The sequence below is a fragment of the Cervus elaphus genome, chromosome 4 (assembly GCF_910594005.1).
Source record: "Cervus elaphus chromosome 4, mCerEla1.1, whole genome shotgun sequence".
In the NCBI taxonomy this organism is placed as follows: Eukaryota; Metazoa; Chordata; class Mammalia; order Artiodactyla; family Cervidae; genus Cervus; species Cervus elaphus.
This window is the reverse complement of record NC_057818.1, coordinates 58,764,753-58,781,233: the sequence shown is the minus strand read 5'-3', so window position 1 is coordinate 58,781,233 and position 16,481 is coordinate 58,764,753. Positions and strand designations below refer to the sequence as shown.

General features: G+C 41.9%; 1 protein-coding gene across 1 annotated transcript in view; it reads left to right on the top strand.

The window, feature by feature from the left end:
* Nucleotides 1-16,481, top strand: part of LOC122692415 (zinc finger protein 345-like) — a 564,572-nt gene that overhangs the window by 23,131 nt on the left and 524,960 nt on the right. The gene's annotated exons all lie outside the window — the stretch shown is intronic.

Below are 16,481 nucleotides of genomic sequence, written 5' to 3'. Positions count from 1 at the left end.
TCTCCTCTTTCATTTTTATCTACTTGGACATCGTGGTGGTTCTAATAAGAAGGATCATACAGAGTACTGTTGAGAGCTCCCCTGAACTGCTCCATGCTGTTGCTGCCTCAGCATCTGTCTGGGGAGCAGGCAGCCTGCAGGTCCTTGAACTCACACCAGCCAGTCCTGTGAGCACCTGCCCTAGATGACCCCTGCCTTGGGACCAGCAGTCTTGGTGAACCCCAGGGTCTACTGCACAGGCTCCCCTTCAGTGATACCCTCAGAGCTCACCAGAATCTTGCTCGACTTTCTTTGAATGGACCCCTCCACACTCAGCCTGTGGGACCCACAGCACTTCACCCAGGGTCAGGTCTGAACCTCAAGTACTGGAAGTTTCTCTGCCTGGTTCTAGCCTTGACCTTCCTCAGGGGCCCTCAAGGCTTGCTGTGAATTCTCTGAGGACCTAGAGTCATAAACTCACCTGCTGCAATTGTCGTTTGTTGTCCTGTTAGTTAAAACTTTTCAGGGGCTCATTTAAGCAAATGTAAGTTTAACAAAGTCACAAAAAGAATAATCAACAGCCATGATGGGAAAATTCTGAACCAAGATTTATAAAATCTTACCCTGTATCATTCTTAGCACATGTGTCTTGTAAGGCTTAAAGGAGCTGTTTTCTCATGGCTTTCACATACTTTGAATGCAATATATAAATATCTGAAGATATATACATAATATGATTTATATAACACATTAAATACAAGATATAAATATCTGAAGTAAACATGTTAGCAGTGAGAAACCCAAGAAAGAATATGTCAGTGTATGTGTACTCTTACATGTTTAACTTAGAGAATTTAAAAATGCTAGGTCAAAGCTGGTCATTTCAGAATTGCAGATGATTTATTAGAAACTATAAAACTTGTCAATTTGTTGATTAATCTACTTTTCATGGAATTCATTTCCTTAAATGTCAGTCGGTTATGTTTTTTAAGGAACTTCCACACTGTCCACCCAGGTGACTGCACCAGCTTACATTCCCTCCAGCAATGTAGGAGGTTCCCTGATCTCCAAGCCCCTTCAGCGTTTATGATATTCTTAGTGGGCTTTTTGCTCATTGTTCTTCTGGCTGGCATGCCTTGATACATCCCTGTAGCTTTGTTCTGCATTTCTTATTCTTTAGCGGTGGTGAGCATCTTTCTTTTGCCTCCTTCCCATGGAAAAGAGCAAGCTGCCCCGCCCAGCCTCAGCAGCTGTGGGGCACAGGCTTAGTCTCCCCACAGCATGTGGAGTATTCCTGGACCAGGCATGAAGCCCTTGTCCCTTGCAGTCTCAGATGGATTCTCCACCACCGGGTGACCAGTCTGTTTAGCTTTTTTTCCTTTTGAGACATATATATATATTTATTTATTTATTGGAATATAATTGCTTTACAATGTTGTGCTAGTTTGTGCTGTATGATATCATCAATCAGCCGGAAGTATACGTAAATCTTCTCCCTCTTGGCCCTCCCTCCCGTGGTCTCCGTTTCACCCCTCTCCTCAGCACAGAGCACCAAGCTGCGCTCCCTGTGGTAAACAGCAGCTTCCCACCAGCTACCTATTTTAATCATCAGTTCAGTTCAGTTGCTCAGTCGTGTCTGACTCTTTCCGACCCCATGGATTGCTGCAGGCCAGGTCTCCCTGTCCATTACCAACTCCTGGAGCTTGCTCAAGCTCATGTCCATTGAGTCAGTGATGCCATCTAACCACCTCATCGTCTGTCGGCCACTTCTCCTCCCCCTTTCAATCTGTCCCAGCGTCAGGGGCTCTTCAAATGAGTCACTTCTTCACATCAGATTGCCAAAGTATTGAAGTTTCAGCTTCAACATCAGTCCTTCCAATGAATATCAAGACTGATTTCCTTTCGGATGGACTGGTTGGATCTCCCTGCAGTCCAAGGGACTCTCAGGAGTCTTCTCCAACGTTTTACCCATGGTGGTGTATATATGTCAGTTGTACCCTTTCAATTGGTCCCCCTCTTCTTCTCCTGCTGTGTCCATGTCTGATCTCTATATTTGTGCAAATATTGCCTTAACAGATATGTATGGAATTTAAAATATGGTATTGATGAACTTATTTACTGAGCAGGAATATAGGCACAGAGGTAGTTCTTAAGCTTTTGCATGTTAAGCTTTCAAGGCATAAAATACATTCCGTACATTTTATGGCTGTAGCCATGTGTTCTGGAAAACAAACTGACTCAGAAGGACAATGCAGTGCAGTGGAGTGCAGTTTATTATACCGGTGGGGCCAAGGCAGAGTCTCCTCTTAGCCAAGGACCCCGAACAGTTTTTGTGAAAACTTTATATACCCTAAGTGTACTTGCTCAAACCCACCTCCCCAAATTCCTTGAAACTAGTCTGGAGAAGGTAAAAGAGAGATAGGATCAAAGTTAACCCATGATTCATGTGTCACAGGACTGAATAAACAGTGGATATTTATCAACAGTCCTGTGGTCATATCCCAATAAACAGAATGGAATTTACCACTTTCTTCTGTTACAGAGATAATTAACATATTGTTTTAGGCAACAGAGTCCTAGTACAAGTACTGAGGCTTTTGGGGCGGGGGGGTGGGGGTGGGGCGGGGTGGGATCTGATTTTCCTTTGGTGTGCCATTTCTACAGACACCGGGGCGCAAAGTAAAGAGTCCACTGGGAGGGTGACCGTGCGTGTAGCCTAATGCTCACAGCCTGGCCTAAGACAGAGTCCAGCTCTCTCTGTTTCCTCCTTCATTACTAAGTGAAAGAAGCCCATTTGAAAATGCTACAAAAAGTAGGATATTTACAATATGGCTTTTTGGTGTAGGTAAATGTTCATATGTGCTCAGTTGTGTCTGAGTATCTGTGATCCCAGGGGCTGTAGCCTGCCAGGCTCACCTCTGTCCATAGATTTCCCAGGAAAGGATACTGGAGTGGGTTGCCATCTCTTCCTCCAGGGGATATTCGTGACCCAAGGGTTGAACCTGCATCACCTGGATGTCCTGCATCGGCAGGGAGATTCCTTACCACTCAGTCACCTGGGAATCTAGTAAGAAATATAGAAGAGATTGAAAAGGTCCATGATTACTGTGGGTTTCGAAGGAGGGACTATGAATATCCTCAGTCTAGAGAACTTTCCAGACCATGAAATAATTTGTGTTAAACTGTCATGATGGACACATGTTACTAAACATTTATCTAGAGGTATGGAGTGCACATTCCTAAAAGAGGAACACAGGGGTAAACTAGAGAGTTGATCTATTTACTGCCCATGTAGATTCATCAGTGGTAACAAATGCTCACTCTGGTGGGGAAAGCTAAGTAGGGAGATTGTCCACATGTGGGAACAAGAGGTATATGGGAAATGTCTATACTTTATTCTGAATTCTACTGTGAAATAAATCTTCTACAAACTTGGTATTGGTGAATGCAGACTGAATATTTTTTAGAATATATAATATGAGAAAGATGAATATGCTTCTATCTTTAATTTTTCCTTGGTCATTATGCTTTAAAGATGTGGGAAAATAGAGCTCTCTAAATGGAGCAGACAACGAACTGGAGCAGTTGATTCATAAAACCTAGAAAAACACACACAGGAAGTAGAGCAGCAACATTCTCAGGTGTTAAATCATGTTTAATGCAACTTATCAGAACACCGAACATTACTTCCTTGGTTGGTCATCAGATAGCATTCAGGGCATCATTTTCAGTGGCGTTTGGCTCCGCCCAAACGCACTGTGAACCTAGCGGGTCCTGCTCACTTCAGTTCGGTTCAGTCGCTCAGTCGCCCTGGACTGCATCTCGCCAGGCCTCCTGCTGCCCCTGGTTTCCTCTCCAAGAAATTGGGGATGGAAATGCCTCCAGGCTCCTGGTCTCTGAAATTGCAGGTGCCACGCCTGCAGAGAGGTGGTCACAAAGCAAATCATTTCGTGAAAACCTGTGTCCCCAGGCTGCAGAGGGGGGTGAACAAAACTAAGGACAGGGGAGACCTTTGGGAAGAATTCTGCAAGTAAAGCCTGGCAGGAACCCAAGACCCCCAGGTGATTCCCACCACTCACTCACCTCTCCCCTCCCAGACCCCAAGGGTACAGGCAGGCTCTGGACCACCACACCCATCCTAGAAAGAGCCCCTCCCCAGGGAATCAGGTTGACCTTCTTTGCTTCTAGAAGTTCCCTCCCTAAACCCTCCCTTCCTGAGGTCTCAGGTGTGAGGTTTCCCCTCAGGGCTCTGAATGGGGGTCTTCCTCTTACGTTTCTTTCACAACCTTCCTAGGGTGGGTAAGGTAGTAGAGAAGCAGGGTCCACTGTCTCTCGTGAACTGTTCTCTGTAACTTGAAAAGGAAGGAGAAGAACTAGCCCAGACGATCTGCAAATAGTGTAGAGCACCAGGATGTGATTAGCATTATCAGGTTAGTCTTGATTCCCCATTACAGATTGGGAACACAGAAAGTCGAGAAGGAGCTCAGAAAAGGGTGAGGGAAACAGGAAAACTTTTTCTTCTCTTTCCCTGCAGCAGTTGCAGGTTAAAGAGCTGCATGGATGTCTTTGAAGGTATTTTCTCAAGATGCAGATGTGAGTTTGTGACGTAACATCCCCAGAGAAGACGCAGAGCAGGAGGAAGGAGGAAATGTCAGCTTCTCAGGTACGTGTCCTATCCCGGGTGTGGGGCTGTGTCTGCTTTTCTTCCTGAAATGCCTGGACTGAGAACTTGCAAACCTTTAGTTCTCTGCTTCTAACTTTTCTGCCTGGGTGTTTGTTATCAAGTTCTTTATTTTTTTCCTTTTCTTCTTATCTTAGTGAAGCCTGGCTCTTTAGACCACTTCTCCCTTGTGTCCCAGAATCTTGTCTCCCTTGTCTGTATCCTGGCTTTCTATGGAGCATGATGAATTCTCAACATGAATTAGCGACTTTCAACTGGTGAATATATTCCCTTTGTGAGAGAGAAACACGGAGAGACACTGGTATCCGAGATTCCTATTGGGATGTGGTTCGGTGTTGGGATCTTAGGGAACTAGGGGAAATGCCATGATGAGTTTACATGGGGATGCAATTTCAGCTCTTTAGGAGTTAGAAAATGCCCTTATATATTGAATAAGCTCAGTGATCGAGAATTTTTCAGAAAATGCTCAGAAATAAAAAGAAAACTAAGAGATACTGTCCTCTGTAATGCTAAGACTTACTAGTTAAAACACAATGTTAGGTAGTTAGAGTAGGGAAAAAGAGTCTAAAATGGAGGTGGCTAAAAGACCTGGAAGGGAAAGCCCGCGAAAATAGAACAAAGGAAGGTCTGAGGACTGGAGTGAGAACCTCAGGTAAAGCAAACAATTTTTTTTCTTTGTTTACATAAGATTTACATAAGACAGACCCGGGGCAGAGAAACAGATAAAAAGAGGAGCCAAAGGCCTCTTCCTTCTTCCCTTTGTCTCTCTCTCCCGAGCTATGGGGTTATCATTTTTTGAAACATACACGTTCTCTGAAGGTGAATGTGGAAAATCTGGAAAGTCATCCAGTCTCTACTGCAAATACTCATTCAAACCACTCTGAACACAGGCTTCAGTTACACATACATTCAAGCACGTCTGAAAACCAGAAATTTAAAAATGATGGGGAAAACTCACAATATAATCAATTTGAGGGGTCTGTGAGCAAGGGGTCATTATTCTTCCACCAACAGACAGTTTCTCTCTGTTCCAAAGTGTGTAATGTTGATAATAATGGGAAAGTGTTAATCCCACCATCATTGTTCAATACACATCATGATATGGTTAATATGGAACAACTTCTCACATGTAACAACACGAATCAGGCCTTAAGTAAGAGCTCTACCCCCAATAATTACAAGAATATTTACGATGGAGTGAGAAGCTATTCATGCAATGAAACTGGATCTAAAATTGAACAAGACTCTAACCCTATGAAACATCAGGGACCTCAATCTTCAGACAAGGATTCTAAAAATAGTACATGTAGGAATATCTTTTATCAAGCATCAGGTCTTCCACTAAAGAAGAGTACACATACAGGAGAGAAGACTTATAATTGTGAATATAGTGATAGTTCTAATCAGTCTTCAAATCTTACTCAACAGCAGAATATTCAGGATCCGCAGAAAAGTTACAAGTGTAAGAAATGTGAGAAAGCCTTTACTAACTCATCCAGTCTAAGTAGACACAGGAAAATTCATTCAAGATGGAAACCTTTTATAGGTACATATAAATGTAAAAAGTGTGGCAAAGCCTTTAATCAGAAGTCAAATCTTACTCAGCACCAGAGAATTCATACTGGAGAGAATGAATAAATTCTCTTATAAATGTAATCCTTATAAATGTAAGGATTGTGGCAAAGAATTTAACCAGTGCTCAGGTCTCACTTACCATCAGAAAATTCATACTGGAGACAAGCCTTATAAATGTAAGGATTGTGGCAAAGCATTTAGACAGCACTCATGTCTTACTAAACAGCAAGTAATCCATACTGGAGAGAAATCTTATAAATGTAAAGAATGTAGAAAAGCCTTCAGTCACTACTCAACTCTTACTAAACACCAGCGAATTCATACTGGAGAGAAGCCTTATAAATGTAAGGATTGTGGCAAAGAATTTAACCAGTGCTCAGGTCCTACTTACCATCAGAGAATTCATACTGGAGAGAAACCTTATAAATGTACAGAATGTGGGAAATCCTTTAGTCAGAACTCAACTCTTACTCAACGCCAGTGAATTCATACTGGGGAGAGGCCTTATAAATGTAAGGATTGTGGCAAAGACTTTAGCAAGCACTCAGGTCTTACTTACCATCAGAGAATTCATACTGCAGAGAAACCTTATAAATGTAAAGAATGCGGAAAAGCCTTCAGTCACCACTCAAGTCTTATTCAACACCAGCGAATTCATAACGGAGAGAAACCTTACAAATGTAAAGAATGTGGAAAGCCTTTATCAAGAACTCACATCTTACTCAACATCAGAGAATTCATACTGGAAGAAAAACCTTATAAATGTAAGGAAAGTGGCAAAGGCTTTAACCAGAGCTCTCACCTTACTAAACATCAGAAAGCACGTACTGGAGAGAAACTCTAGTAATAAAATAAGTGATGGAAGAGGTTTGTCCTAAACATACACTTCAGAAAATACAGGACGGTTTATTTAAGAAAGATAAGAAATGACATAAAACAATGTAGAAAAGTATTTAAAGAAAGTTAAATCTAAATAAATACCAGATATTGCACACTAGAAAAAGTGAAAGTTGCTCAGTTGTGTCCAACTCTGCAACCCCAGGGACTGTGTCCATGGAATTCTCCAGGCCAGAATACTGGAGTGGGAGGTGGATTCTTTACCAACTGAGCTTTCAGGGAAGCCTGCACACTAGAAAGCATTTCATCAATCCTGTTTTTTGAAGTTCTCTTCAGGAGAAGTATTGTAGATAGTAATCCATAGTTAAAACATAGAAAATTGATATGTTAGTATGGGTCACAAGATGAAGGGTTGGTATTTAGAAATGTACAAATATTAGCAATATATCTTTGCTTATATTGACACGATTTGTGATTATTTGAAAACCAAGATATGCTATTGAACTCTCAAATTACTCCATGCTGCTATGCTTCATTTTTAGTGTGTATGCAAAGTTACATTTTTGATGATTGCTACTCAAAGATGAGAGAAGGCCATCTATCCTAGAGAGAAGTCATTTATATTTATTCTCCATTAGGAGATTAAGGACACAGTGATGTAGCATGTACACTGAACATTTAAATGGAGGTGTTAGTCATTCTTGTCAAACATCCCTATAGGTCACCATGAAGTAAGTGTCCAGGGAGTAATTCCACATATTAAAGTAAGATGCACATTTTCAATAGTTATGTCACTTGCATTTTAAGGAAAATACACTGACAGTTCACTGAACTCTTGATGTAGCTTTATAATATCAACAGATGTCATGAATATTAGTTGACATGTTTCAAATAAAGATACCTCTGATACCCTAGAAATGTATGGAAACCCTTCTCAGAAAAGTCATGTAATTAGTGTACATCTTGTTTCATTTGTAAATGATTAGCCTCCATTTTGTAACCGTAGAAATCACAGTTCTGAGATCATTGTATCAGAGGAATGAATATCGTTGTTTATGCTTGTAATCTGTATTTAATCAGTTACACAGTGGATTGGAAAAGGTTTTATTCTTTCTATGTGTGATAGTACATGTTAATAAAACTGATGGTTTCTTGTGATAAAGCCGGAATGTAATGAATGAAGTGTCAACCTACCGATTTAAGGTTGCAGGGAAGAATACCTAACAATAAACTCTTTGTTAGCACAGAGGGATGATATCTGTAACAATTAGTTTCCTTACTGCCTTTACGCCTCAAATAATTGGATATTTCCCATCATTTCTCCTTTGTACTTTCCCCTCCTCTCTGTAACTGCTGGGACATTGTGATGGTTCCAATAAGGATTATACAGAGTACTGTTGAGTGCTCCCCTGACCTGCTCCATGCTGTTGCTGCCTCAGCATCTGTCTGGGGAGCAGCATCTGCAGGTCCTTGAACTCACACCAGCCAGTCCTGTGAGCACCTGCTCTAGACAACCACCCACCTTGTGATCAGCAGTCTTGCTGAACCCCAGGTTCTACTTCACAGGCTCCCCACTTCAATGCCACCCTCACAGTGCTCACCAGATTCCTGCTCCCCTTGGTTTGAATAGACCCATCCACACTCAGCCTGGGGAGCCCACAGCACTTCACCCAGGGTGTCTTATAAAGGCCTGAACACCAAGTACTGGAACTTTCTCTGCTTGGTCCTAACCTTGACCTAAGAAATTCCTGCCCTAAACCCTCCCCTTCTGAGAGGTCTCAGCTGTGCTGAGTGTGAGGGCTGAAGCTCAGGGCTCCTGAGTGTGGGTCTTGGGGGAGAAGCATCAGAACAAACAGAATTTGCTAAAGACTCATTTCATGGCCCCACTTCAGACCTGCAGATTCATAACTTCTTAGGGTGGGGACCTGACCTCGAGGGGCTCATATTCACTGAAGTGGTTCAGAAAGAATCTTTTAAGTGGTTTCAACCTGGTTTGCTATCAATATCACATGACCAGTGTTAAGGGATAGCCTCCCCGGTGCCCTCCCCACAGAGTGCTCTCGGTCCTGTGGGAGCATCAGTGTGGTGTGTAGGAAGTGCTCCAGGGGATTCTAAGGGGAGGCCCGGGATAAGGACGCGGCTCCTGGTGCATTTGTGAGAGCTGAGGCCCGGTTTCAGTCCAAGAAGAGGCCGCAGGGTTGGTCTAGCTGGATTTGGACCGGGAAGTCAACTCACATCATCTGTGTGAGCAGAGGGTTAGGAGCTCTCTATGGGGAGAGAACAATCAAGAAATTAGTTCACAGACTGGTCTCCAGGTAGGAAGTGATTGTTCCTGAATCTCTCCTGAGACAGAGGACAGGAGAGGTGAGTCTTTTCAGCTTTTCAAGGTCCTTCTGTCTGTAGTGGTGAAGTAGTTGCAGGTTTAAGAGCTGTGCGGATGCCTTTGAAGGTATTTTCTCACGATGCAGAGATACGTTCGCTGCATAACATCCCCAGAGAAGACGCAGAGCAGGAGGAAGAAGAGGAGGAGATGGCAGCTTCTCAGGTACATGTCCTGTCCTGGGTCTGGGGCTGTGTCTGCTTTTCCTCCTGAAATGCCTGGACTGAGGGAACCTGCAAACCTTTAGTTCTCGGCTTCTAAGTTTTCTGCCTGGGGCGTTTGTTATCAACTTCTTATTTTTTCCTTTTCTTACCATAGTGAGGACCGGCTCTTTAGACCACTTCTCCCTTGTGTCCCAGAACCTTGTCTCCCTTGTCTGTAGGGAGCATGATGAATTCTGGCTTTCTATAGAGCATGATGAATTCTCAACCTGAATTAGTGACTTTCAACTAGTGAGAATATTCCCTTTGTGAGAAATAAACATGGGGAGGCATAGGTTCTGAGATTCCCATTGGCATGTGGTTCAGTCTTGGGATCTTAGAGAAGTAGGGGAAATTAGTGATGAATTTACTTGTATACGCAACTTCAGACATTTAGAACAGGATTAAGAAATTGTCCTTTATGAACAGAATTACTGCAGTGGTCCAGAGTTCCACAGGAAGTTTGGGGGAAAGAAGGAGAAAAGTATGAGAGAGTGTTCTCCACATTGGCAGGAAGGACTCACTCTTAAGTGTAGCCTTAGGATACAGAACATGGAAGTTATGTAAGAAGAGAATTTTGCATAAAACTGGTATTTTTCAGGATTCAGATCACTGCTAACATTTATACCATTACACCTCACGTTTTCTGGTTCAGGTGCTTCTGTGATACTGCAACTGGGATGTTCTTGCTTTCTGTCATTAAAATGGATTTTTGAAAGATTTAGTGAGGGATGTGTATAAGCTGACAAAATTAATGTAGCAAACCACACCTTCTTAGTTCTGTTTGCTTTGGAAAATGAACACTCACCTGTGTTTAGTAAGGTTCTTGCTTTTGGGGAATGGAGGTTTTCATCACTCAAGCCCAGGTCTGATCATTTCCGTTAATAATATACTCTGTGCTCATTTTCCAGACAGAAATCTTATCACATCTTTGTGTTTTCTACAATATTTACAAGAATGTTATTACTTATGTATGTTTAACTGTTAAATCTAAAATATGATTCAACACACATGATAGAGGTTTTCAAAGGAATAAAAGATTCAGAACCAAGAGCTCTAATTTATTTTATGTCTTTGTGTTCTTGCACTGTAATGTATTTGTAAAATATAGATTATTGCCACAAATAAATTATAAGATTTAAGCACAGAAATCTACTCCTGATTTTATAAACATGAATAATTTTTCTCCCAAATAGTGTATGGTTGTGTGCATGAAAATGTTAACAGTATATGACATTTTTTCTGTTTTTGATATTTTTGCCAGTTACCTCAACTGGTAAAACATCCATTAGAGTGGTCTCTGTGTTCAGTTCAGTCGCTCAGTCAGGTCTCTGTGTTGACTTAATTCTTTTTACATAAAATTGAGCTCAGATCCATTGAAGTAAATCCCAAGCTCTACCATTTTCTGAATATTTGATCAAATATTCCAAACCATTTTGAAGAGCAATATTTTTGATATAAAATTATTTATATGGCTCATTCAAGGTTAAAAAAATAAAACACTGTTAGAAAGTTCTATAGTTCAAAAATAGGCAAAAAGATTGTTTTCTCTGCTTACTAATCTATTAAACCTGTAAAATCTGTAAAGTGCATAATGTTCAATAATAACTATGAATTCTTATCTGGCTCTTTTCAGTTCAGTTCAGTTGCTCAGTTGTGTCCGACTCTCTGCAACCCCATGGACTGCAGCACATCTGACAATCACCAACTCCCGGAGCTTACTCAACCATATGTCCGCTGAGTCAGTGATGCCATCTAACCATCTCATCCTCTGTCATCCCCTTCTCCTCCCGCCTTCAACCTTTCCCAGCATCAGGGTCTTTTCAAATGAGTCCGTTCTTCACATCAGGTGGCCAAGGTATTGGAGTTTCAGCTTCAGCATCAATCCTTCCAATGAATATTCAGGACTGATCTCCTTTAGGATGGACTGGTTGGATGTCCTGGGGACTCCCAAGAGTCTTCTCCAACACCACCGTTCAAAAGCATCAATTCTTTGGCACTCAGCTTTCTTTATAGTCCAACTCTCACATCCATATATGACTGCTAGAAAAAACATAGCTTTGACTAGACAGACCTTTGCTGACAAAGTAATGTCTCTGCTTTTTTATATGCTGTCTAAGTTGGTCATAGTTTTTCTTCCAAGGAGCAAGCGTTTTAATTTCATGGCTGCAGTCACCATCTGCAGTGATTTTGGAGCCCAAAACAATAAAGTCTCTCACTGTTTCCATTGTTCCCCCATCTATTCGCCATGACATGATGAGACTGGATTCCATGGCTATCGGCCATGGCTCTTTGACCTCCGTGCTATTCACAATGGCCATTTATCAACCAGACATTTAGTTAAAACTAAGCTTGTTCAAGATGAAAAACTGTGGCCCCACCCTAGAATTCTTGACTCACAATGTGCTTTTAAAAAAAATTCCTGCTTTGACTGATATTTATCCTGTGGAACACAAGGAAAATCCTCAAAAGTAAATATGCCTCTGTTGATCACATTTAATAGTTTTTCTCCCAGATGAATGAATGAATCGTAGTCTCTCAGTCATGTCCCACTCTTCGTGACCCCATGGACTATATAGCCTGCCAGGTTCCTCTCTCCATAAGATTCTCCAGGCAAGAATACTGGAGTGGGTTGCCATTTCCTTCTCCAGGGATCTTCCCAACCCAGGGATCGAATCCAGGTCACCCGCATTGTAGACAGATTCTTTACCGTCTGAGCCAGCAGGGAAGTCAAAGTGGCTTTGTGGATCATATGTCATCCTGTTTTCTTCAGGTTAGAAATATGGTAGCACATATTGCTATCTAAAAAAGTATATTATTGCATAACATCAGACACTCTTCTCATTGAAAAACTAGTTCTCTGAACTGGCTGTTTTCATCTTGGGTCACATAAGGAAGTCTTCCCACAGTCACATGGCATACATACTTTGCATTTCAGGGATGGCTGACATTCCAGGGTCTGGCCATAGACTTCACTCAAGAGTGAGAGAGTCAGTTCCAAAAGAAAAAAAAAAAGAGAGAGAGTCAGTTCCTAGGTAGGTTGATAAGAAGTCTGGGGTTCCCCAAGGAGAGAGGGGTCTGGAATTCTCAAGGAAGAGGAAAGGACAGACTTTTTTGTTTACATTCCTTAGGCTTCATCAATTACATAACTCAGTTTAAACTGTACTAGGGATTATACAACAACACTGTATCCTGCTTGAGGACAGTTTCTCTTTCCTGAAAAGCCTTCTGGCTAATCCTGTTATCTTAAAGTGTAAATTATGGGAGTGGGTCTAGTAAGATCTTTACAACCTCCAGACATTCTTTTGATTCTTTGTGATGACTAATTAAAAGGTATTTAACTCCCTTGCCAACACTAGTGAGTGGGCACTCTTTCTGCCCCCTTCTGATGTCTATTTCAGACGCTTTCTCTACCTCTTTTATACTTTAATAAAACTCTATCACACAAAAGCTCTGAGTGATCAAGCCTCATCTCTGGCCCCAGATAGAATTCTTCTTCGGAGGCCAAGAAGCCCGGCATCTCTGTAGTTCAGCAACAACCTTTCAAGAGGAGCGGGAATGCCTGGACCTCGGTCAGTGGAAATTGTCCAGGGATGTGATGTTACAGAACTACTGGAACCTGGCCTGCTTGGGTGAGGATAGCTTCCTTCCAGAATCCCTTATCTACCCTCAGGGTTTGGGTTCCTTCACTTGTAGAATGTCTCCTGGAGTCTCCTGCATCCTACGATCTCTGCTACTGAGGAATAAATGGGAGTTTGTGAGTACAGACAGAAAGCTTCATGATGATTCACATGATTCTAACCTTCTTCTTTCTTGAGTGCTCTGCCTCCTTCGCTCTAGACTAGTGGTCACTCTAACTTTACTGGTATAAAGTCATGCTGCCCTCCTCATAAAGACAGAGGTCCACCCTTATTTTTGGCTGAGTGTTATTCTGATAGAGACCGCAGGATCTGGGTTTTAGCTATTGCCTACTACTGTAAAGGTGCTTTCTATAAAGCTTTTTGGGAAGTCACATTCTAGACTCTTTACACATTCTACAATGCCTTCCTCTCTCACGAGACCGCAATGTTGTTCAGTCACTGAGTCGTTTCCGACTCTTTGTGACCCCATGGACTGCAGCACGTCAGGCCTCCCTGTCCATCACCAACTCCCAGAGCTTGTTCAAACTCATGTCCATTGAGTTGATGATGCCAACTAACCATCTCATCCTCTGTCGCCCCCTTCTTCTCCTGCCTTCAATCTTTCCCAGCATCAGGGTCTTTTCCAATGAGTTGGCTCTTAGCATCAGGTGGCCAAAGTACTGGAGTTTCAGCTTCAGCATCAGTCCTTCCAATGAATATTCAGCACTGATTTCCTTTAGGATGGACTGGTTTGATCTCCTGGCTATTCGAGGGACTCTCAAGAGTCTTCTCCAACACCACAGTTCAAAAGCATCAGTTCTTCGGCACTCAGCCTTCTTTATGGTCCAAACCTCACATCCATACATGACTACTGGAAAAACCATAGCTTTGACTAGACACCACTTTGTTGGCAAAGTGATGTGTCTGCTTTTTAGCATGCTGTCTAGGTTTGTCACAGCTTTTCTTCCAAGGAGCAAGCATCTTTTAATTTCATGGCTGCAGTCACCCAGTTCAGTGATTTTGGAGTCCAAGGAAATAAAGTCTCTCACTGTTACCATTGTTTCCCCTTTCCTTTGACATGAAGAGATGGGACTGGATGCCATGATCTTAGTTTTTTGAATTTTGAGTATTAAGCCAGCTTTTTCACTCTCCTCTTTCACTTTCATTGAGAGGCTCCTTAGTTCCTCTTTGCTTTCTGCCTTAAGGGTGGTGTCATCTGCATATCTGAGGTTATTGATATTTTTCCTGGCAATCTTGATTCCAGCTTGAGCCTCATCCAACCCAGCATTTTGCATAATGTTATCCGCATATAAGTTAAATAAGCAGGTGACAATATACAGCCTTGATGTACTCCTTTCCCAATTTGGAACCAGTTCATTGTTCCATGTTCAGTTCTAACTGTTTCTTCTTGACCTGCATGCCAGTTCCTCAGTAAGCAGATCAGGTGGTCTGGTATTCCCATCTCTTTCAGAATTTTCCACAGTTTGTTGTGATCCACACAAAGCCTTTAGCATAATCAATGAAGCAGAAGTAGATATTTTCTGGAATTCTCTTGCTTTTTCTATGATCCAACGGATGTTGGCAATTTCATCTCTGACTCATCTGCCTTTTCTAAATCCAGCTTGTACATCTGGACATTCTCAGTTCACATACTGTTGAAGCCTAGCTTGAAGGATTTTGAGCATTACCTTTCTGGCAAGTAAAATGAGTGCAACTGTGCAGAAGTTTGAACATTCTTTGGCACTGATCTTCTTTGGGATTGGAGTGAAAGCTGATCTTTTCCAACCTGTGGCCACTGCTGTGTTTTCCAAATTTGCTGGCATACTGCGTGCAGCAGTTTCACAGCATCATCTTTTAGAATTTGCAATAGCTCGGCTGGAAATCCGTCATCTCCAATAGCTCTGTTTATAGTGATGCTTCCTAAGACCCACTTGACTTCTCACTCCAGGATTTCTGACTCTAGGTGAGTGATCACACCATCAGCTTATCTGATGTGACAAGATCTTTTTAGTTTAGTTCATCTGTGTATTTTCACCACCTCTCCTTAATAGTCAAGTCCAACTCTTTGTGACCCCATGGACTACACAGTCTGTCGAATTCTCGAGGCCAGAATACTGGAGTGGGTAGCCCTTCCTTCTCCAGGGAACCTTCCCAACCCAGGGTTCGAACCTAGGTCTCCCACATTGCAGGAGGATTCTGTACCCGCTGAGCCACTGGGGACGCCCAGTATAGTTCATCTCTGTATCCTTGCCACTTGTCCTCATTATCTTCTGCTTTTGTTAGGGCCATACTGTTTCTGTCCTTTATTATGCCCATCTTTGCATGAAGTGTTCCCTTGATATCTCTCTTTCTCTTTTTTTATTTTTTGGTTAATTTTTATTTTCTATTGGAGTAGAGTTGATTTCTTTTGTGTTTGTTTTACGTTTACAAGAACATTATTCAGTTATACACAGATGTATATCTCCTCTGTTCTTTTTTGTGGTCTTTTCCCATATAGGTTGTTCCAGTGTATCTGGCCACTTCCCTGTGCTATGTGGTAGGTCCACTGGCATTATCTATATGATAAAAAGTAGTGTGTTTTTGTTAATAGCAATCTCTAAATGTCTCCCTGCCACTACATTTTTTTAAAAAGTTGTAAGTTGGGTTTCTACGTCTGTGAGTCTGTTTCTGTTGATAGTTAATTTGTATAAATTTATAGATGCCCCCTCTAAGTGATACTTCTTCTTTCATCTCTGACTTCACTGAGTATGATAAGTTCTCAGTCCATCCATGCTCCTGAAAATGTCATTCATTCATTCTTTTGGAGTGTATTCCAGTGTTTAGATGGACATGAGACTCTTCATTTCTCTATAGATGGAACTTTGGTTGATGCTCTGTCTTAGATATTGTTAATAGTGCTGCCCTGAAAATAGAGGTGCAACTATCATTTTAAATCATGATTTTCTCTGGGTCTAAGGCAAGGGGTGGGCTTGCCAGATCGTGTGGTATGTCTATATTTAGTGTTTTAAGGAATTTCCACACTCCTATCCTAGTGGCTTCACCCACTCAATTACACTCCCACCCACAATGTAGGAGGATTCTCCATGACCCTTGCCCTCAGCAACAATTAACCTTTGAAGACCTTTTGGAAGATGGATGTTCTGTGGGGTATGAGGTGATACCTCACTGCAGTTTTGATTAGCACTTCTCTAAATATGATCCTGAGCATC